At 41.9% G+C, this 22,384-nt stretch overlaps 1 pseudogene; it reads left to right on the top strand.

Annotated features, from left to right (window-relative positions):
* Nucleotides 1–22,384, top strand: part of LOC121871026 — a 111,814-nt pseudogene that overhangs the window by 66,264 nt on the left and 23,166 nt on the right.

Raw genomic sequence — 22,384 nt, 5'->3', positions numbered from 1 at the left:
CTGCCCGCGCCGCTCTCCGCGTAAAAGAGTACATGCCCCGCGTAAAGTGTGCATTCCGGGTTGGCAGGGTACCGCATGAACGTGGAAACGCGTAAAAGAAAACGCTTAAAGCGGGGTAATACTGTACTAGAAAAATTTTCTCAGAATTTCCGGAAAATGTGCCCCTCGGAAAATCATTCCCAAAGCCAGAATTTTCCAAGAAAATATCAATTCCGGCTATTCAAAGAGTTCCAAGTTTGAGGGGTTCCGGGTAACGGAGATATTACTTATGATAAAAAGCAATAGAAGAATGCAAGTGAATGGTGTGTGTCATAATAATGACCTATGGATAAATCATGGATAATATAATTTTTTTAAGATAGAATTCTCTCAAAATCTTTTGGCTCAGTTTTTTCATATTTATTATACTGTATACCCTGTTCACCCATACGAACTGACTTTTCCCAAATTCTTATTTTACACACAGTCATTAGACTTCCAAGGACATGCAATTACTGCTTTATTACTGTATATCAAAAGTAGGTCACTGTGATCTACATTTTTTCTTTAAATTTTTACCTTAGTAAATCTATGTGATTACTGTAATTCATATTAGGTACTTACCTCGGTAATCTCTGCAGTCAGTGTGAAAAAAAAATGGGCAACTATTATACTGTACCTTACAAACACTGTTGTAAATCCTGATTTTTGGAGAGGGTTAATCAACTTAGAGTTTGCCATTGTTTGTTTTTATGTTAACGTATGTACTAAACCAGTGTGAAATTCTACAATGATGGTTACTGTATATCTGTGGATCTATATTAATGTTGGTTACTAAAATATCCATGGTGAGCTTTGATCATGAAACAGAATTCTTCCTTACTATGTTCACTTGTTTGATGAGTGTGTAACTATCATGAGGCACCTCCTAACATGGAAAGGAGATTGATGAAAGGGGTGAGAAGACTGGAAAAGTGAATGAAGAGATTGAAAATGGATTTGAGAGGATTGGAGATGGGAGTAAAGAGCTTGGAGAAAGGGAATGAGCATCATTTCTGAACACTCAAACTTCCAATGCTGCCATAAGGAGATATGACTGAACTCTAAAATATTAACTGAAATATATGACCAAGAAATTCCAGACTTTATACATGTGAAATGTCAGTGACCATGATATGAAAGTAAATTGTGTGGAACCATTACTTTTTCATAAGAACTGTTGAATTGTGAAACAGCTTATTTGAATCTGTAATAAGTGTTAAGTTTTGAATGTCATCTAACTAAACTTGAGTCAACTCATCCATTATTATATGACCAACATTACAACCTCACTTGACCAAGCAAGTTTAGATGTATTAAGATGAGAGCTGGCATCAGATATTCTAGAATAACCTGAAGCCAGTTAAGATCTGTAAGTACTGTATCAGTAAGTGAGGAGATTAAAGAAGGGAGTGATGAGTTTGGTGAGCAGTGACAAGAGGCTGTTGACCATCCTGGTGTATTTCAGGTGGAGGAGAGGCAGCGTGGTGGTGAATCAGGCATGCAGTTCCCTTCCCCCACCCGCCGCATTGTCACTGTCCCGGCCGCCTTCAGGAAGTGCCCACACTGCCCCACCATCTTCATGGACACTGCCCAGTTGACTCTGCACCTGGCACAGATGCATAAAGATCACCAGCAGGAACGGCATTGTCAACATTGCCGCAGACGTTTCTTGACCTATGAAGATCACACTGCATGTGATCAGTGCCTACAGATGCTGCGGCAGAATGCACTCCCTAGTAGAGTGAGCAGTAAGGTCACAGTAGCAGGGTCAGTTACAACTTCTACGTTTGATTGTGGCCATTGCCATCAAAATTTTAATTCTAGAGTGCTAGCAGAGCTTCATTGTCTCTCAACTGGTCACAGTATGGATCAGATTACTGCCACAGTACCCAATGAGAAAGCAACAGAAGATTCCACACCAGGTAAAGAGATGAAAGAAGGATCAGCAGAGATCAAAGATACAGCTACGACTGGTGACACATCTTCTATTGTTAGAAAGACAAAGTTTGGCAGTAAAACACGCCGGGGACGCAAACGCCGACTGATCCGAAAAAACCAAACTTCATGCGAAACTTGTGGAGTAGAATGTGGCTCAGTATCCAGCCTGTACATCCACCTCCGGTCTAGTCATCCAGCTTTGTTTCCTCACCAATGTGGTGTGTGTGGCCGACGTTTCAGTCTGGATGCCAGTGCCAGGGAGCATGAACGCAGACATGCAGTTGGGGAGCTGCAGTGCCCTGCGTGTCCCCTGAGATTCTCCCGCATGTCCCATCTCCATCACCATGCCCGCCAACACCACCCAGATTTCACAAGCTTCCCCTGTCAATATTGTGGTGCTGTCACACCCACAGTTGACGCCCTCCACTCCCACATCAAGGTACATCATGGAGACCGCTTGGGACTGCCTGCTGCCTTCACTTGTGAGGTGTGCCAAGAAACCTTCCACACAGGCAAAGCTTTGGCCTGCCACCGTTCCAGTCGCCATCCTGGAACTGCGGTGTGTGGCTTCTGTGGGACAGAGGTAGGGAGTCGCTACCTAAGTAAACACATCAATGCAGTTCACACCAAAGAAAAAACACATAGATGTGACAAGTGTGGTAAAGACTTTTACTCACGCACCAGTCTGACGGGCCATCAGAAGCGTCAGCATGCACCCAGGAAGCATTTGTGTGATCTCTGTGGTAAAGGCTATGTGCATAATGTTGAGCTCCAGAGGCACCTTAAGGCACATCGTAACCAGCGTGACTTTAAGTGTGACTTTTGTGGAAGATCATTTTTAAAGGCAGTTGACTTAACATATCACCGGAGGTCACACACAGGGGAGAGACCTCATCAGTGTATGTTGTGCCCAGAGTCTTTCATCCGGCCTCTTGGCCTTCGCAAACACATGCTCAAGCACACAACAGTCAAGAAAGGAAAACGACTAAAATACTCAAAAAAGAAGATAGAGGAGTTAACATCAGCAATGAGCCAAGAAGGAAGGGAGAGTGGAAGCAGGACCAGTGGGGCAGCAGAAGAACCTGATAGAGTGAACTGCACCAAGGAGGAGGCTGTACCTCTCTCTGAAACTAACTTGGCCCCCTCACCAGACCTTACCCAGCCACTGCAGGTCTTTTCAGAAACCACAGTGGTGCCAGCACCCCTTCCAGAACCCCAGCAACATCTCCAGTCAGAGTTACAACAGTTGGCACCTTCTGATTTACAAGTGCAGCAGCTAGCTGTTACTGACTTGGATAATGGCCAGCTGGAAGGACAGTTGGAGCTGTCACAGGTGGTTGAAGATCTGAGCAGTGGAGAGCTGCTGGAGATGGGACCTGGCCTGCTGCTAGAGACAACAGATGTGCACAGTGCTCATGAGGAAGGGATGAGTGGTGGGGACGAGGGTAGAGAGGACACAGGAGAAGGTGAAGCCAGCCAAGCAACACAGCCTGTCCAGGTCATTTATGTCCAGTTTGTGGAGGAGGCAGCAGGCTGGAGATCAGACCCACCTCTTTAAACCCACATACCTGGACTTACCATAATGAACCCACTATACCTGGACCCACCTTTCTGAACCCACCATGTACCTGGACTTGCTAATGTGAACCTACCATGTACTTGTATCTCATTAATTTAAAACCATCATGTAGCTAGACTCGCTAATCTAAACTCGCCATATGACGTATACATGCATGTGCCTTGATCACTGGTACTTGTCTGCTGCGACTTGTTTTAAGTGTCTATTCCACTAGTGTCCAACCTACGGTGAACTTACTTGACCCAATCTAGTCGTAGGGGGATGCAGTACGATGGTATGGTGAACAAGAACTAACCAGCAGACTTCATAATGGGAAGTGACCAGTCAAGACATGCAATGCCCACTTACTCATGGAATTCTTATAATTTAGCAAACTCTGCCTTCCCCACATTCTATTTATTGCCTTGTCTGGCAATTTTTGTTTATTTAATATGCTGTGATATGTACAGTATTATTAAACAGAGCTTTGGTTGATATACTAGGACAATGCTCTCTGTAGCAAAGTAATTATTAAACAAAAATGCTAAAAAAAACTATGATCTCTTGAAGTTTAATTTACCAGCATATTGAAGTAAGTAAATGAAGACACCTTTGATTTCTGCTGCATAGTACAGTACTGTATACTATACTATACTGTATAAGATGATATCCTGTAGAAAATTTGTGGCTGTGTTCACTTGGTCCACATTGTGTTACTGTTGTCAGGACACTATTGTATCCATAGTTAGCCTAAAAGAAATGTAATAACCCTCATCTAACTTTTTATATTTTCACAAGGAAGTTTTTGTGTGTTGGGTGGGATAGTTTTTGCAGTGAGGTTCTCAAAGGCCTTTTTGATTTCTTGATTGATGGATGTTTTTTGCAGGTGTATATTTCCTTCAAGGATGGATTAATGCAGCCAGTGGTCATTTGTTTCCTACCCTTGTTTAAGTTACATCAGTCAGCAATGTTAAAGTGACTCACTCATTTACTGAGATAAAATGTTTTCCAATGATCAGCAATAATGTGTATTATTGCAATACTGTACTATACTGTACAGGCATCCCTCGTTTAGCATTAATTTTCATTAGTGGTAAAAAAAAATTACATCCTTTCTCTATTAACTTTTGGTCAAAATTTAGTAAAGTGATAGCTTGACTAACTGGGAAGGGGGAAAACTGGCCTGTGAGATAGCTATGCACGTTACCATTGTTATGAAATTATAAAAGTTGTGGAAAACTCAATACAATACTCTAATGTGGCTTAGAAATAAAGAAAATATAATATAAAACTATAAACTAAGAAAAATAAAGAGCATGGCTGTGTATGTGTGGAGGCAGTGGGCTATAACTGTGTTACCAGCCCAGCCACATTCCCTCCCCTGATATGACGTATGCCACACAGCGCAGCAGCAGCCACACTTGATGACTACCTGGCTGAACTGTGTCATGTTGCCTAGAGGATGGTTTGAGTGTTGGAAGGAGCTATTTTTTGTACATAAAATATGTGCTACGGTATTGTTTTTTATGATATTCTATGTATAAAATTTTAGGTTTATCACAGCAAATTTTGTTCATTTTTGACATACACAATTTGAAATTTGTTCAAATTGAGTTCACCTTGTGCTCAATAAATCATTAAACTTTGAACCACATTGTTTATATAAAATTTTTGGTCTTAATAAATCATAGGTTTAACTTCAAAACTGTTTATAATGAACTCTTTTATTATTACTGTACAGTACTTGTACTTCGTTTTTATTATTACAGTATTATTATTATTATTATAATTATTATTATTATTATTATAATTATTATTATTATTATAATTATTATTATTAGGGAGTGCAGGTAACCCCCGAGGTACAGTGGGGTTACGTTCCAGAAAAACCCATCACTAGGTGAAATATAGTAGATAGGGGGCCATTATAACATGGGGTTCAATGGGATACACTCCCAGTCAGTCCCCAAACACACTTGTATCACTGATAAAAAATTTCCTACAATACTACTATCGGTACAAAACAAGTAAACAACACTCACCGCATCATGTTGGACAAGTCTGGTCATCATCACATGTCCCCTTAGACTCTTTCAAGACTAAGGTGATTCTTGTAGGTGGAGTGGAGACATCACTGTGACTCCCACACAGCCTCTGAGGAGTCGCATTCTGCTTAACAATGTCAAGCTTCACCTCAGAGACACGGTTGTCTTGGATGACTTGGCCTTCCCAGACATTTTCAAAGTTATACTGCTCACTTCACAGTCACAAAAACAGAGCGATCAATGATAACAAAATCAATGATAGCACCCGACACTGCTCAAATTTTCAAAACAACAGAGTCGACGCACCTTACAGTCACCATAACACAGTTCAATCTAAATGTTAGTGCTGTCCTCTCACTATGTAAGATGCTGGCCAATAATCGTGGAGCCATGCGATGGCGGGTTTACGATCAACAAAGAATCAGACATGGCTGTAGTGCGTGGATTGGCAGTGTGGTGGGTAGGCTGACAAGTGAAGGTAGAGATGCATAGGGTTAAATATTGTTTTCTTATAAAATGTTACTTGACATAGAAAAATATAACTTGTATTGCTGGAATCCTTACAAGACAGCAATTAATTTGAGTATGAACACCCCATAGTTTGCACTAGAGAAAAAAATTCCGACCAGTGGATATTGACATTCAGTGAATATTGTTAAAGCGAGTTGTTTTGATTGTATATATTGAGATGGTGTTAATTTATAATTGAGATGGTGTTAATTTATAACCATCGTTAAAGTGAAATATCGCATGTCGGGGGTTACCTGTACTGTATTCAGTGTTTACCTCCTTGCTGTTTTAACCTGGTGTTTGCCCTCCATGCTTTGCTGTTATCCCTCATTTTGTGATAAATTTGCTTAATGTTAGGTTTTCAGGAATGCAACCCCATAATTAAGCAAGGGATACCTGTACTATTACTACTACTACTACTTTTTTAAATATAACCTCCAGCCTACCCCAATAGCCACACCTTCACCATCACTTTATTACCTTAATATTAAATATCCTAATACAAAAGTAGCTACCCTAGCTGTGTTGAGTTAGTTAACCCAGAGATCTATGTGGCATTCAGTGACTGTTACCCCACAGTCAATATTTGCGACTGTTGTTTGCTTTGGGGCCGAAGATCTTGTTCCCGAGGCAAACCAATGCAGACCTAAGCAGAGAAAAGGACAGTTGACGTCTCAACCAGGCTGCAAGTGGCTTCTGGGATGCTGCTTCTGTGTATAAAACGATCTTGCACTTGGTCCCATCCTGCCAGGGGTTGTGAACACCAGAGGAATAAAGCTACCTTGATCCACATTCTGAATTCTCTCCGCATACTTCCTATTCTTGCCGTTCTTGTTTCTCTTGTGTGCAGCCTCAAGAGACAGGTTATGGTGACATGCGGCCATGGGGTCGAATATCCTGAGGTCAAAGGTTCGCTGTCCCTGCATCCAGAATCCTCGAGCGCTGACCAGTTGGATATGTTGGAAGTCCTGTGGGAGATTCTCACCGTCCAATGGAAGGAGGGTCGGTTCCACCGTGACGTCGTGGCAGATTTCCTTCAGTATATTTGCTGTGAGATCCCTTACTTCATCAAGCCTCATGCATACGAAGGCCCCCTTCTTGCACACCTTGGCGTGGTCAGTGTTGTAGGATGAGCCACACACATTGGGTGGGCAAACCTTCTACTGGCCAACCATACCTTAGAACAATGGCATCTGTAAATTCTTGTTTATTAAGGCTGAAGCTTTTTGCCTATCAGTAATGTTGTTAGCCAGTTCAAGGCGCCCACCTCCTGAACTATAGCTACATTGTTTTTCAAATTCTCTGGCAATTGTTTAATTCGTTGGTATCCTCCTCATTTGGTGCATTTTGAGCTATTGTGTGCACAGTGAGGGCTCCCGTGAGCTTGACTGAGTTCTGATATTCGAGGACAGCAAGCTCCTCTGGATTGGTCATTCCCATTCCTCCCAGTCTTGGTGGTAGTTCAAGGAGTGACCTTTCTGCTGGGGCTAAGTGAACGTGTTTCACTTGTGTTGGAATGAAAACGATGCTGATGGCTTCTTCCAGAGGGCAGAGGAGTCCAGTATCAGGGATAGTGTGCATCAGGTAATTCCAGCAATGCTTGACTCCATGGGTGAATGCCGCAAACGCCGCATGTGGCTCCGTTTTAGCAATATCCGACAGAGCTTGAATTTCCTTCACCCGCTCATTAACCTTTCCCATTACAGACTCAGCCTTGAAGTCATTCGTGCCAATTACCGCTCTTAGGTGTCTTGGGCCATCCTTTGTTATTTTGACCTCATGTCCGTTGAATACCTCTATTGCCTGTTCATTGAACTCTGGCTTCACAATGAGGAAGGACTTGCTTGCATTTGGGTGGTACCCTATTTGTGGACCATCTGATGTTACCAGGTCCCACCACTTTTTGATGTCCTCCACTTTTCCTGCTCCAGTAAGGTCATCGGCATATACCACTTGCTTGACCTTGGTTGTTTCAAATTTTATTATATGTTGAAGCATGGATCGGCCTAGTGCATACATTGCCATGGCGACATGGTCCCCCTGCATTGTTCCCTCACTTGAATGTATGGTGGTATCACCTCTTTGAGATATAAAGTTTGTTATATAGTGCTCTGATGGGTTCCTATAGGTGTTTTCAGCATACAATCCAAAGCTTGAACACTTGATCTTGATGTTGTATAGTGTGGCCTTGCAGTTGATAATGTTGCATGTGTTGGAAACATCATCCAGGAGTATGGCCTCACAATCAAGCTGTTCAAATATCTTTCTCATGGCATGAATGGCAGCTTCACCTCCAGCCTGGTGGCCAGCACATACTTGCAGGTTCCCTACAGCTGCCCTAACATCATCATCAACCACCTCCATTATGTATTTTCCAGTGATCTGTCTCAGCACTTCCCCCACCCCTATAAACTCACATCCTGGATTTTTATCCAAGGGGATTAGGCAGCAGGCTGTCAGAGCTTGTAGGTGATGGCAGCAAGAGGTTGCTAGCTTTCTTGCAAGGGCAGCGGTGGCTTTGCCGAGATCACTTGCTGCGTCGCCAAACTTGTTAGTGCTGAGGATGACTCTCCAACCATCTACATCCAGGGCTGATGGGCCTGCTGCCCCACCCTGTGTCTTCAGTGCTTTTTTCCACACCTGCACCTGCAGGGGGACGTTTTTCCTCCAGTTGCTTTAAAGTTTCTCTGTTTATTGGCAGCACACCACCAGAAGATTTCTCTGAGAGAGATCTTGCCACAAAAGACACTTTTTCCACATGCATCTTGCTCCCAAACTTTCTGGCAACATCCTCAGTGACTTGTTTTACATCTCCTATGAGTTTTAGTCTCTCCTGCAGTGTTTTTGCCTCACGTAGGAGATCATCAAGAGCCCCATTCTGCCACATCGTCTGTCTTCTCTTCATTGCTGCCACATTTTCCTTGTACTTACTCCTTGCGTGTGTTCTCTGGTAGTATATGAAGAGCTAATGGAGCAAGGGAGCTGTCATGAGTGTAATTGAATATGAAGCGAGTCATCTCCCTGATCATTTTTTTAGTGGTTCAAAGAGGTTAGCTGGCGACCACCTGACACTTTTGAATAGGCTTCTGCGACCCATTTCTCCGTTTCTTCCCCCAACACGCCTTTCCATTATGTTGACTAATGAACAGTATTTTCCGACTGAGTGTATTCACTGCTATCGTCTGGAATGACATTCTTAGGTGACGGGTCCCAGCTCAAGGGATTTTGACAGCTGGTCTCTTTCCTAGAACCCACACATCATGTATTATTTTTCACACAAATACAGGTTGTGCATTTCTGGTTCCGGCCAAAGCAAGGACACACACAGTTGCCAGTCATGAGGTCCAGCTGGGAGGGGAGAGCGGGTGGGAGAGATAGATGGTTATGGTTTTAGGGAGGAAGGGTAACTTGCGGTGTGGACCAGGTAGGGTTGGCTAGCCAACGGATGAGACAGGGCGGGGTGAGTGGGACGGTTAACACACTTGACCTGCTCGAGTTACAAGTCATGGTCTAGCTTGGTACTTAACAACACTATCGCCACCTGCTAGACAGTCATCGGGTCTTCAATAACTATCACCAATAGCTACTCAGGAGATTCACAGCTAGACTACAGTATAGTCTTCATTTACACGGTCAATTGAACCCGTGGAGGTCCGCGTAAAACAAGAAACGCGTAAACGAAATAACAGGACATATGGGATTAATTGAAATAGAGACTGGGCCGACCCCCAAACTACACTTTTTCCGACACAATAGTACGTTATAGTAAAAATAACATCTTAATTTTATGATGGTATGCACACACAATTAATATTTAAGAGAAATACAGTCGCCGGTTAATGTCCATTCAAATAATGGACTCAACTCCCGTCCCCCCCCTTCCCACGCTCGCTGGCTCTCCCGCCGTGAGAAATGTTTGGGAGAAAATACTAGGTTTTTATGTTTAGTAATAAATAATACCTCAGACTATGTTTAAGATAATATAATTGACATTGCTGGATTCCTTGTAAGACTGTGAATAATTTGAATATAAACGTCATATAATTTGCACAAAAGATAAAATTTTTGCTCTCTCTAATAAAACTCTTAAATTAGATCTAAAATTTGTATGTCTATTGCAAATTTTAGGTTGTTTGTATTTAAATTAATCGCCATCTTATAAGAATTCCAGCAATGTAAATTATATTCTGGCCGGGTAATTTCTATGAATTTTATGAGCTAAAAACAAATATCTAAAGTAAATAAACAAATTATACTTCACCCAGACACTATCTGTCAATCAAAATACCCTGTAGTGGATTTCTCCCCTACAAACGCTGTTTGTCGCTGAGTAGCCGACCCCACGAATTCCCCTGTGTATGCCTCGTGGTCTGGGTCAACCAGCGCCGCCCATGGAGCGGGGGTCAACTATATACCCACGCCTACCTCCGCTATAAAAGACCTGACCTCGTGGTGACCACCCTCTTTTCTACCTACACCAATCAGCCAGCAACACCTCCTCCTCCTCCGCCTGCCTGGCGGTCCTCGCTCCCGCCGGAGAGCATGGTGACTCACAAGCTGTCCTCCTCTGAGCACCCTCACCAACCAGCTCTCTCTACATCACACTTGTAACCGCGATGCCACTTCCCAGCACCAAGCTGCATTGTACATCCAATACAACATGTATACAGAGAGCACATTGTGAGTTTCCTTTCTTCATCCCATCCTGAGTACGAACCAAGCATCCCATACCCCACAAATGGTGAACCCCAGAGATTAGCACTCACACAGGATGGAGGAGAAACCGATCACTCTCCCAGTCTTCAAGCAACATGGGAGACTGGCTTATCCACGCAGAGGCAGCTCTCATCGGCTCTACAGCTATTGTCTCTACACCGCAGGTTAGACACCCTAGAGCAGCACTGCTTCTCTAAGCAGACACCAGCTCCTCTTCCTGCCCCAAGCACCACGTTCTACCGACCTCAGCACACCCGTCCTGCCTCCGACGCCGCCCCCGGCCCAGTAGTACCCCCTGCCACTCATCCTGATGCAGCCCCTGCTCCCGACGCGGCCCATGCGCCTGAGTGCGGACCCACACACCCCTCTTTTCTCCCTCAGGTACTCCCTGCTGATGTCCTGCACCCTGCTGCTGTCGTGGACCCAGCTGCTGTCACGAGCCCTCATCCACTTCTGCTGACGCAGCCCCTGCTCCTGACCCGGGCCCACACACCCCAGCAGGCACATCTGACGACTCTGTACCTGCCGTGAGGGAAGCACAACATTCATCGCCTCCACACACCCTTTTTCTCCCTCTCTACTCTCACAGATATTATGTATCTAGACAGTTGTCTCTAGCGGCCGGCTCATCTACTCCCTCGCCGTTATGTTTCACATGAGGCATGCACCGCCCGTTCTGCCTCACATGTGCCATGCAACCCTGCAGACAACAAGTCTCCTACACCGCCTGGAGGGAAGGAGGGAGTATTGTAGTGGATTTCTCCCCTACAAACACTGTTTTTCGCTGAGTAGCCGACCCCACAAATTCCCCTGTGTATGCCTCGTGGTCTGGGTCAACCAGCGCCGCCCACGGTAGCGGGGGTCAACTATCTACCCACGCCTACCTCCGCTATAAAAGACCTGACCTCGTGGTGACCACCCTCTTTTCTACCTACACCAACCAGCCAGCAACACCTCCTCCTCCTCCGCCTGCCTGGAGGTCCTCACTCCCGCCGGAGAGCATGGCAACCCACAAGCTGTCCTCTGAGCACCCTCACCAACCAGCTCTCTCTGCATCACTCTTGTTACCACGCTGCCACTTCCCAGCACCAAGCTGCATTGTACATCCAATACAATATGTATACAGAGAGCACATTGTGAGTTTCCTTTCTCCATCCCATCCTGAGTGTGAACCAAACAACCTGTTCCCCACAACCCCACCTCCCACAACCCCCCCCCCTCCCTCTTCCCACGCTTGCTGGCTCTCCCTCCCTGAGAAATGTATGGGAGAAAAGACTAAGTTTTTTTGTTTAGTAGTAAATAATACCTCAGACTATGTTTAGGATAATATAATTGACATTGCTGGATTCCTTGCAAGACTGCGAATAATTTGAATATAAACGTCATATATTTTGCACAAAAGATAAAATTTTTGCTCTCTCTAATAAAATTCTTAAATTAGATCTAAAATTTGTATGTCTAATGCAAATTTTTGGTTGTTCATATTCAAATTAATCACCATCTTATAAGAATTCCTGCAATGTAAATTATATCCTGGCGGGGTAATTTCCATGAATTTTATGAGCTATAAACAAATATCTTAAGCTGGGCGACCTTGTGCGCACCCTGCCCGCGCCGCTTCCTGCATAAATGATGGAATGAACAGCGGAAATAAAAATTGTCGGTCTGGCAAGGTGCCGCGTAAATGACCAAACGCGTAAACCAAATCCACGTAAATCGAGACTATACTGTACTACTATTACAGTACAGTGAGTTCTCCTATAACGCGTGTTTTGACAACGCGAATTGGCTCTAACGCGATTTATGAATAGAGGAACGATATTTGTATAACGCGAGCGCTTGTTTGCTGTAACGCGATTTTTGCTTACTATTTCTCCATTTTTGTGGTATTAACTATGAATATGGTAAAGAAGAATATCTCCAAGAAGCGTTCTGGTGATCGCATTCCCATTGATGATCGTAAAAGAAAGGCTATAACCCTTGAAGAGAAGCTCGATGTTATCTACCTCAAAATCACCCTTCTCCCCCATCAAGTTATATTCATATTTTTTCAAGGTAAAGTGTTACATTTACTGTATGATTTCATTATTAGATATGAATGTAACATTTATTTAGACTGTGCTATCCTTTGTGTTAGGCTAACTACTAATTTTTTTTCGATTTCGAGTAGTAATCTGCACCTAACCCTATTTTGTCCATAAGCCCTGTTATTTCTATTACGCAAATTTCTATAACACGGTGTTTTACAAGAACACAACTATCGCGTTATAGCAGAACTGACTGTACTGTAATACTGTACTACTGTATACTACTACTACTAACATATTTTATGGCATATAAGATGCACTTTTTTGTTTGAAAAATTACTAAAAAATCAGCTTTTTTTTTTTTTTAAGGGGATTAGCCCACCTGGGCACAGGTCACTGACCCACATCGGGGCCTGGGGGGCAAAAATTTAATAATAATAATAGTAATTCATAGTGAATAAAATTTATAATAAAAAGTAAAATAAAATAATAATAACAATAATAATAATAATAATAACTGTAATAATGATAATAAAGAAAAAATAATAATAATCAATAGTGAAAAACGCTATATGTACAGTATGTTGTCTTGTCAATAGTAAGAGAAACAATTGAGATCCTGCAATTGTGTATAAATGAGGCAGAAAGACAGATGAGCAACCTGGGACTTGGTCACAATATTCGTGATGCCATATGGCAGCAGGGTCTACCATTAGACAACACATTATGCTTCCAATATCTTCCCAGGCGGTAGTACCACCCTGTTTGATAGCTGCCTACTACCTGTGTCCTATATGTGAAGTTGCGGTCTCCAGCAAGCTAATGAATCCCCCTGTTGCTTTTCTCCAGTAGGCTAAATTCTACCTAACTCAACTTCAGAATTAAAAATATGTTATTGCTTACCTAAACATTATTATTGTTATTAATTAATTAATAAATAATTACTGGAAATACAGTGTTATCTCCATTAGCCAGAACAATTGGTACAGAGCACTTCTGGGAATGAGAGATTTCCAGGTAATAAGACAACTCTCTCAAAGTCGAAAAAAATCCCTCATCCCCGGAATTTTCCGGCGTAACGGAAAAATTTTCTTGGAAATTCCAGAAAATGCCCATTACATCATCTCTCGAACCCGGAAAAATATCCCTCATCCCCGGTATTTTCCGGAATTTTCCGGGTATCAGGAAAATGTTTTCGTTATTTTCCGGAAAATCTTTCCCAAAGCCGGAATTTTCCGGAAAATTCCGGCTTTGGGATGATTTTCAGAGAATATTTCAATTCCGGCTATCGGGTAGTTCTGGGTTTGAGGGATTCCGGCTAATGGAGATTTTACTGTATAAAAGGTCGATCTGTAACTACTCTTTACTGTACTGATGACGATTAACATCTGTACAGCAGACACCCAACTCTTCAAAGGTAGCAAAGCAGTAACCATTTCTAAACTTTTACAAGCATTACAATCTAATATGCCATACCTGATACAAATGAAAATTTACAGATAACTTTCTTTTCACATTTACATCTGTTAACATTGCTGGTGGCATTGTAGCCAAGTTAGACTCGTCTCTGTAACCACCAGGCTACTGAGCCAAGCTGTTGTTTTTCAACTTGTATTTTCGTGTAGACATACGTAACTTTCTTCATTCATTTTTACTGACATACATGCACACACCATCCTAAATACGATACATATTGAAAAAAAAAAAAATAATTATCCTAAGAGCAAACACATAAAAGGAGGGAATGTACATTTCTTTGCACACGAGTTAGCTGGTTTAGTGGGGGGAGCAGGAGGACGGCCGGGTGGTTGGTGGGTGGGGGGGGAGGGATTGCTAGGGAATCGGCGGAGGTAGCGTTGCCATTACTGTACTATGTTGTTAAATTTTCATTTGGCTTTTATTTTTTGTTGTAACATATTTTTGGGTATTATTTTTATTTATTCCTCACATTTACTGGTACTGTATACAGTGACCCCTCGGTTAACGAACTCAATCCGTTCCAGAAGGTCGTTCGTTAACCGAAAAGTTCGTTAACCGAAACAATTGTTTCAATGGGTTTTTGGGTAATTGGTTCCAGCTCACCGAAAATTTCCTAAATTCAACAAAAATGGTAGAAAAGTTCACTTACTTTGAGGTGTGTATGTAGAAGACTCCTGGATGATGATGATGATGATGGGAATTAGAATGGGGGTGAAGGAGAAGGAAGAAGAGAAGGCATTGGGGTGGAAGAGAAGTCACCCCATGGCACCATTTCACCCATAAAATTTTAGTTCTCTTGGTGTATTTCAAGATTATTTTCTTTAAATCAACACTGCACTGCATTATATATTGTCAATATGTAAAATATATTTCAAAATGACCAATAATTTGCTTGGAAACACAGAAAAAAAGCATTTAGTTGAAGAGAGTCTCAAGCAAGATGTTACCTCCAGTGAAAACAGAGAGAGACTAACGCCTGTTTGCTGTGTTAAGAGGCTGGATGCCGCGCATTAAACTAGTCACTTTACCTTCAATTATGTTCAATAATTGTTAAAATGACTAAAAAATTGAATATTAAACTTTTAAAATTATTGAATAGTATAAACTTCTTGATATTTACTAAAATAGTAAGGAATTTAAGCCCTAGAACCGATTAATGTATTGGCGGACTGATACTAAAGCTGGTTGCCCGGCCAGTGCAAGCGAAAACATGTTGAGGTCGGTTCGTAAGAAATTCGTTAACCGAATTTTTGTTCGTTAACTGAATTGAAGATCCTTATGGAAGGCAGTTCGTTAACCGAAATTTCGTTAACCGAGGCGTTCGTTAAACGAGGGGTCACTGTATATTGTTTTAAGAAACCATTGGCTACAGGAGGAAAATACGGTACACACAAAAGTATTTTCCTAAATATGTGCCATAAAATACGGTACTTTTAGTGTACAGCTACTCCTCGACTTACGACCACCCGGACATACGACCGCCGCAGCCGTACCAAATTTTTTTTTAAATTACGTATTTGAAGCCCAGACGTTAGTGATTGCGTTGTGTACTGACAAACATTTTTTTTGTAATTCCCTTTAAAATGGCTGGCAAGCTTAAAAGTGAGAGTTTTGTGGTGCTGAGAAGAAAAAGAGACACCCATTTAAGATTTTCTATGTATTATTTTCGCATTTTCGACTTACGACCAATTCGACTTACGACCTGGATTTGGGTACCTAACCCCGTTGTAAGTCGGGGACTGCCTGTATTCTATTACTAAGCTACTACTATTATTGTCAAAGCTGGATTTAGACACAAGCTATGTAAGCTACAGCATAGGGTTTCACATTATGAAGGGCCTCTACATACAGTACATTGAAGTTAACTAAGAACATTTATTATGGATGAAATTGCTCTGGCTTAAATAATTTATTCCATTTTGCAAGCCAAAAATCTCCCTTCCTAGCTGACACCTCACCTGCCCCTCCTCCCAGCCAGAAATGCCATAACAATTTTAGAGGGTGAAGGTGGCTTTGGGCTTAAAGTTTTTCTCTTAAAAAGTTTCACTGACTTGACTTAGTAGAATATAACTTGCATTGCTGGAATCCTTGTAAGATAGTGATTAATTTGATTACAGGCTGAACCTCTCTAGTCCGGCATTCTGTGGTCCGGAACGATTTTAGTTTGTCCAATAGGTAGATAGGCAGTTTTTTTTTTTTTTTATCTGAATTATTATTACCGGTATTATTATTATTACAGGAGTATTAAATTTTTGCCCCTCAGGCCCCAATGTGGGTCAGTGACCTATGCCCAGGTGGGCTAATCCCCGTAAAAAAACAAAAACAACAAAGCCGCGGGAAATTAAGGTTTGTTTATATCCGGCAGTTTGGCTGCTCTCTCTCTCTCTCTCTGCTTGTCTATACAGAGTACAACATTTAACCCTTCAATATATATGAGCAGTAAATAAGTGTTGCTTTCATATTCTTATGTAGAGTAATGACGATATGTTTTCACATGTGCGCACTTACATACGCGCAGTCTCACTTTTTTTTTACCATTAACGGTTAGCTACAGGTAGTTCTGCTATAACGCGATAATTGTGTTCTTGTAAAATATCGTGTTATAGAAAATCGCGTAATAGAAATAACAGGGCTTATGGAGAAAATAGGGTTAGGTGCAGATTACTCGAAATCGAAAAAATTTAGTAGTTAGCCTAACACAAAGGATAGCACAGTCTAAATAAATGTTACATTCATATCTAATAATGAAATCATACAGTAAATGTAACACTTTACTTGATGGGGGAGAAGGGTGATTTTGAGGTTGATAAAATTGAGCTTCTCTTCAAGTGTTATATCCTTTCTTTTACGATCATCAACGGGAATTCTATCACCAGAACGCTTCTTGTTGATATTCTTCTTTCCCATATTCACAGTTAATACCACAAAATTGGAGAAATAGTAAGCAAAAATCGCGTTGTAGCAAACAAGCGTTCGCGTTATACAAATATCGTTCCTAATTCATAAATCGCGTGAGAGCAAATTCGCGTTATCAAAACACGCGTTATAGCAGAACTCACTGTACTTATATTGTTCCATTTATTAACATTAAATAACATTACAGGTACTTCAAACAACCATATTAATTTTTTTACATTAATTTTACTACAGCTACAATCAGGGTCTTATTTTCTTCAGTTTTATATGTAGAACCAATCAGTCACTGGTTTTGTAAGCTTTAACAAAAACAATGCCGGCAGCCGTCTCGTCTCCTCGTGTGTTTTAATATTCCACGTATTATTAATAAATTGTATTGTTAATTTTGCACACACAAACATTAATTCAATAAAAAACAAATTCAGAAACATTAATTAAAATATATATGAACAGTAAAGAAGTGTTGCTTTCATATTCTTATGTAAAGTAATGACGATATGCTTTCACGTGTGCGCACTTACATACGCGATCTCTCTTTTTTCTTTACCATTATCGTTAGCTACTTCTATTGTTCCATTTATTAACATTAAATAACATTACTGTACTTAAAACAACCATATTAATTTTACTACAGCTACAACCAAGGCCTTATTTTCTTCAGTTTTATATGTAGAACCAGTCAGTCACTGGTTTTGTAATCAACGAAAACAATGCTGTCTCATTTCCTCGTGTTTTAATATTCTACGTATTATTAATGAATTGTATTGCTCATTTTGCACACACAAACATTAATTCAATCAAAAAGACTTTCAGTAATAAACAATAATGAATCTTTTGTACATAAGAGAAATGACGCTGTTTACATGATTGTGCACGTTGTCTGAATGTTGGTGGGCCGTTCAAACCCGTCGAAATTCGAATTTCCGCCGTCCAAATTTTTAAATGTGTTTTTTTTTTGTGTGTTCAAATAGAAAACGTCGAATTAAAATCTCGCAAAATTTGAGAAGCTACTGTACGACATTTAACCCTTCAATATGTCTTCAAAGAGACCATGAAGGAGAGAAAGTGGTGCTAGTGCTTCCAAGCTTAAGCACAAGTCACTATCTATCCAGGAAAAGGGTGAATTTCCATGGTCCGGCACCGGTCAGGTCCCGAGGTTGCCGGACTGGAGAGGTACAACCTGTATAAACATCTTATTATTTGCACAAGAGACAAATATTTTAGTCCTTTAGCTTACCGGGTAGTACATTTGAGTACAAAGTGAGTGCAGTAATATGTTGCTCAAAACTATGGCTTTTTCATAGGGAAAAGTCTGTAGCATAACTAACCCCATTGGTCAGGATATTATGGCATTGAATATTACAGAGTATTTAAACTAAATTTTTTGTTTAGTTCTGCACATATATGCGAATTCGCATATAGTGACTGCACGCAAGGCGAGGGTCCAGTGTACAGTAAATGTGTGCCATAGCACTAACACTTTGTCATAAAGAGGTCCAGTACGCCTGGTTTAGATTTATGCTGATGTTAGTTGTATTAGTACCAGTAATAATACTGTACATTTTATCCATTGTTTTGGCCATTTTTTAACCTCGGCTTCAATGGTTCAGAATTTTCACTAATCCTGAACCGGTCTGGTCCCAAGCATCTGGGATTAGCGAGGTCCAACCTGTTGTTTCTCCTCTTCTGTTTTCTCTTTCTCCTCCATCCTCCTCTTCCTTAAGTTTGACGTGAAAATTCGAGAATTGTACTTCTGTCTGAGTAAATTTTTGATGTATGTGATAAGTTAAATCCATTGTATCAACATATTTTCCAGGTTTGTACTAAGGATTGCAGTCAGTATTATATACAAGTCTTTCTCCACAGAACCTGGCTGAGCCGCCAGAAAAGATGATAATGGCCGAGGAGGTGCAGGTTACAGTGAAAGTTGATAAGGAAGGTGAGGGTGGTGTCGCTGGGGCAGAGGACAATGCCTCTCCTCACATCCAGCAGCAGCAATCCTACTCTGACACATCCATCAACATCCCACACCCAGACAAACTCAACACTGAACTCAAACTAGATGATTTGCTGTGTGGGTGTGGGGTAAAGTCTAATTCTAAAATGGAACACGTAGAACATGTCTTAACGCATGTGGCAGGAGCTTTCAAGTGTCCCCAGTGTGAGTGCTCCTACACGTGCTCACCCAATCTTGCACGCCACCAACGTCTTGTTCACTCTGTGGATACTCCAAAACAAAGAATTGCAGACATTACTAAATCCATGTCAGTATCAACTTTAGGAAATACTGTGTGTACAAAGTGTGGTGAGTCTGTAAATGGAGACCTTCAGGACCATGCCAAGATCCATCTGTACGGAGAGAATGAGTGTCCAGTGTGTGCCATTCGTCTGAAAACATTGTATGCCATGAAAATTCATGTTAAACACAAGCATCCCCACCTCCTTCAGGCCTTCCTTAAAAGTGAAGAATCTTTGAAAGAGGAGAAAATGGAGGGAGAGGAGAGCAGCAGTCAGCCAGTGAAGTGTGATGTGTGCAATAAAGTTGTGGCCACAGCATCAAGGCTGGCCCGCCACCGCTATCTGCAGCACCCAGAACATTACCCCTGGGTTTGTCTAGCCTGTACCCTTGCCTTTCCCTCTTCTCATGCTCGTGATCATCACACTTGCACTCATAGACGGAAAAGTGACGTTGTCACATCAGCCACAGGCCAAAAGAATGAATGTTACATATGTGATATAAAATGCAAGTCCAGAGTAAGTTTAGAAAGGCATATGCGACGAGCACATCCTAATGAAAGCGCCAGATCCCACACCTGCCCTGTGTGTGCCAGGACACTAGCATCCCGCAAAGCTCTCACTGACCACCTGCGATACCACCGGAGACAGCAAGGCTTTGCCTGTGAATTCTGTAATGCACGACTTAAGACTGTGGATTCTCTCAATGTGCATATCAATGAGATCCACACACACGTGGTTCGTTTACAATGTAAACTCTGCCCACAAGTGTTTTTTTCTTCTGGTAGACTATCTTACCACATTAAGCGTCACCACACTGACCGTTGCTCTTATACAAATCTCTGCCACCTTTGTGGTAAAGCATACCCATATCCCAGTGAGCTGAAGCTTCATCTTCGGTCTCACCGCAATGAGCGCCCTTATAAATGTGACCAATGCCTGAAAACCTTTCTGAAACAAGGAGATCTGACCTACCATAAACGTTCACACACGGGTGAAAAACCACACAAGTGCCCACATTGTGGTGCCAGATTCCCTCGGCCTAACACTCTGATGAGCCACATTCGTCATCAACACCGTGAGAGCACAGGTGTGGGAACAGCTGAGATTGTAACCAACACCACTGTGACACCAGAGGCACCAGTATCCACTGCACCCATCCCTTCTTATGTAACTAGCACCCCAGCTATGGCTGCACCATCTGGCCCCTACCTGGCAACAGTAAACACTCCGGTACCTGCTGCCACCATTCGGCCTCGTCCACCAGCTGTCACAGTCATGAGTGTGGCAGGAGCTGTGCCACAGGCCCCAGGGGAGGCCACTTTGGTGCCTGTGGTGGAAGGGCGCCTAGTGGAAGGTCAATTAGTAGATGCTGTGGTGGATGGCCAGGTAACTGAAATGCAGCCTGTACAATACGTGCAGGTGGATGGCTTGTCTGCAGGCCAAACTGTGCAAGCGGTGCAGGCTATGCCTCACACAGTTGAGGGTATGGAGTATGAAGAGACTGCAAGTGTCCCATACCAAATTGTGCACTTGCAGATTTTACAATGAATAAGATTTGTTTACAGGTGATGTAGTTTATAAGTTGGTCTTCCTGACTAGAGTGTCCTAGAAAGGCTGTGGTGTCAATGTGCAGAATTGCAGTATCAGCAGTTGCCTTAATTTGGCAGCGTGGATGAAGGTGCTATATCTTTGTCACCAAGTAACACTGGGCTCCCTGGTTGTGTCATTGCAGAACCCTGGGCACCCTAGTTGTGTTATCACAGAACACTGGGTTCCCTGGTTGTGTCATCACAGAACACTGGGCTTCCTGATTGTGTCATCATAGAATGCTAGGCTCCCTAGTTTGTTATCACAGAACCCTGAACTCCCTAGTTAGGTTATCACAGAACCCTGGGCTCCCTGGTTGTGTCATCACAGAACACTGGGCTCCCTGGTTGTGTCATCACAGAACACTGGGCTCCCTGGTTGTGTCATCACAGAACACTGGGCTTCCTGATTGTGTCATCATAGAATACTGGGCTCCATAACTTTTTTTTTAATGATGTGATATAAAGTTAGTAAATTTTTTTTCAACAAGTCAGATTTTCAATGCTATACCCTTTGTTTTCTCATACACACACACACACGATTCTCTGATGACTGTGTAATAAATATGTATACTGTATATACACACACACACACACACACACACACACACACACACACACACACACACACACACACACACACACACACACACAGTGGTCCCTCGGTTAACGAGCACAATCCGTTCCAGCAGGTTGCTCGTTAACCGAAACCATTGTTTCAATGGGTTTTTGGGTAATTGGTTCCAGCTCACCGAAAATTGCCTAAATTCAATGAAAAAAGGTAGAAAAGTACACATACTTTGAGGTGTGTATGTAGAAGGCTCCTAGATGATGATGATGACGGGAATTAGAATGGGGGTGGAGGAGAAGGGAGAAGAGAAGGCATTGGGGTGGAAGAGAAGTCACCCCATGGTGCCATTTCACCCATAAAATTTTAGTTCTCTTGGTGTAATTCAAGATTACTTTCTTTAAATCAACACTGCACTGCATTATATATTGTCAATATGTAAAATAAATTTCAAAATGACCAATAATTTGCTTGCAAACACAGACAAAAAAGCATTTAGTTGAAGAAAGTCTCAAGCAAGATGTTACCTACACTGAAAGGACAGAGAGACTGGCGCCTGTTTGGTGTGTTGCCAGGCTGGATGGCACGCATGAAACTAGTTTCCTTATCTTCAATTAAGTTCAATAATTGTTAAAATGACAAAAAATTTAATATTAAACTTTTAAAATTATTGAATAGTATAAACTTCTTGATATTGACTAAAATAGTAAGGAATTTAAGCCTTAAAACCGATTACTGTATTGGCGGACTAATACTACAGCTGGTGGACCGCCAAATGCAAG

This window comes from Homarus americanus, unplaced genomic scaffold (assembly GCF_018991925.1).
Source record: "Homarus americanus isolate GMGI-L3 unplaced genomic scaffold, GMGI_Hamer_2.0 scaffold52512, whole genome shotgun sequence".
Taxonomy (NCBI): domain Eukaryota; kingdom Metazoa; phylum Arthropoda; class Malacostraca; order Decapoda; family Nephropidae; genus Homarus; species Homarus americanus.
This window is presented reverse-complemented; position numbering and strand designations above follow the sequence as displayed.